At 43.0% G+C, this 2,170-nt stretch overlaps 1 non-coding gene across 1 annotated transcript; it reads left to right on the top strand.

Moving 5' to 3' along the window:
- The first annotated feature begins 749 nt into the window (after nucleotides 1-749).
- On the top strand, nucleotides 750-856 carry LOC143675226 (U6 spliceosomal RNA). The gene has a single exon (XR_013171468.1). It is a non-coding gene; the product is annotated as a U6 spliceosomal RNA (small nuclear RNA).
- The last annotated feature ends 1,314 nt before the right edge of the window (nucleotides 857-2,170 follow it).

The raw sequence follows: 2,170 nt of genomic DNA, 5'->3' as shown, positions 1-2,170 counted from the left end.
CTCTCTAAGCCAATCTGGCAGGTGAACTCATTGCCTTCCCCCCCTATATGGACATGACTCCCAGGGGTGTAAATCTCTGTGGCAACGTGGAACAGGACTCCCAGTAAAGAGCCTGGCCCTGGCATCATGGTAGTGAGGAAGCCTTCCTGATCAAAAGGGGGAAGAGAAATGAAACAAAATAAAGTTTCAGTGACCACGTAATTTCAAATAGAGTCAAGAGGGCATTCTGGAGGTTATGCTCCTGCATTGCATAGCTCTCCTTCTTTAGCTTTTAGTGGATTAGAATAGCTAGAAGGAAACACCTGAAACTGCTGAACTGTCTTCCAGTAGTTTTGATTCTTAAGGACGATTGTATAACTCTAGGGCTTTTACAGGGTGACCACGTGAGTGTGAAAACCTTGTGGCTTCCACTCCCCTTATCCAATGTATAGACAGATGAGTAAAAAAAAAAGGACAAAATAAATAATAAGGCACAAAGGGGCATGGGTGTTGGGTGTTCTTTTTCATTTTTATTATTCTTATATGTATTTTTTTGAGTAATAAAAAATTACTCCAAATTTTTAAAATAAATTTATTTAATTAAAGAATTAAATGTATTTTATTAAATAATCAATAAATTTAATTAAAATGTTCAAAAATTGATTGTGGTGATGAATACACAACTGTATGTTGATACTGAGTGTACACTTTGGATGATCATATGGTATGTGAATGTATCTTAATAAAATTGAATTTTATAAAGGCCTAGCATGCTCACTTCGGCAGCATGTATGCTAAAACTGAAACAATACCGGGAAGATTAGCATGGCCCCTGCGCAAGGATGACAAGCAAATTCATGAAGTGTTCCATATTAAAAAAAAAAAAAAAAAAAAAAAAGGCCTAGCAATGGGTTGGATGCAGAAACTCAGGGAGAAGGAAGAGCTGTTTAGACACCCCAGATTTCAGACAGACACCCATTCTGACAGATCTTCCCGCAGACAGCCCCCTGCCTGGAAGCCAGGGAGCCATTCTCTCTACCTGCTTCCCCAGCAACAGCCAGCCCTTAACGTGTCTGAAACCACTTGGCTGCGGGGCTGTCCCCACAGCCTGTCTGGTCCTTCAAGGTCATGGAACTCTCCTCCCTTCTAGCCTCACTTCTAGACAGGGCTAAGCCCACAGCACCCAACACAAAGACATCATGAGGTGTTCTGCTCAGTCTACGCTGGTCTGGCTGGACCCCCAAGCCTCAGCTGCAGCAGAAAGAGCTCTGAACTAAAAGTTCCTGTCCTTCCTCTGCCATCCACTTGCTGTGTGACCTTGAGCAAGTCACTCTTCCCCTCTGAGCTTCAATTTCTCCATCTGTCAAATGAGAGGATGGGATACATCAACCTCAAAGGGTCTGGCCAATCAGAGCACCAAATCCTCTAGGCTGCAGTGATTGGTTCCATAGCAGGCACATGAACCAAGTTAAACCAAGGAGAGTCAATGCTGGGACTTTGGCTGAAACTATTGTGCAAAAGCACTTCACGTTCTGCCCAAGTATCTGGCTGGCAGCATATGAGCCCGGAGAAGCCATGCCCTTATAGGAAAATAGCCTGCCTGAAATAAAGTCAACGTAGATCCCTGGAGATGTCGTACAAAACACCTGGATCCAGCTGTGCCTGAAATCAGTTACATGGGCCAATAAATCCTTCTTTTTTTGCCTAAGCCAGTCTGAATTGCACTTCTGATGCTTATATCCAATGCCGTTCTGTTGCATGTTAAGCCTTTCCACTCTTCCGTGCTGTGTGTCCAATGCCTTCTGCGATCCATTTGGGATGCTTCCGTGCTTTCATCTGATTCTCCCAATCCTCCTATCTTTAAATTCAGCTAAGCTGCCTCCTCCAAGAAGCTTTCCCTGACCATCCTGGTTCATTCTTATATCCCTGGTGTTTGTTTCTCTAAACACTAATCCTTCAAAAATCCCACTTTAAAAAGGATCCATGATCAAATAAGCTTGGGAAACATTGCATACTATAGCCTCCTTCCAGAAGACGGGCTCACCGCACCTGAACCTACTAAGAACTCTGAGAAGTTCTGGTATGAAGAAACCAATTCACTTTGTTCAGTCCAGTGCTTAGCAAATTTAGTTTCTCATGGGCTTACATCCTTAATATCCTACAGATATTAACCTGCAGATAATATCCTGCA

Source organism: Tamandua tetradactyla, chromosome 2 (assembly GCF_023851605.1).
Source record: "Tamandua tetradactyla isolate mTamTet1 chromosome 2, mTamTet1.pri, whole genome shotgun sequence".
Lineage (NCBI taxonomy): Eukaryota > Metazoa > Chordata > Mammalia > Pilosa > Myrmecophagidae > Tamandua > Tamandua tetradactyla.
The sequence above is the reverse complement of the archived record's forward strand: the minus strand, read 5'-3'. Positions and strand labels throughout refer to the sequence as shown.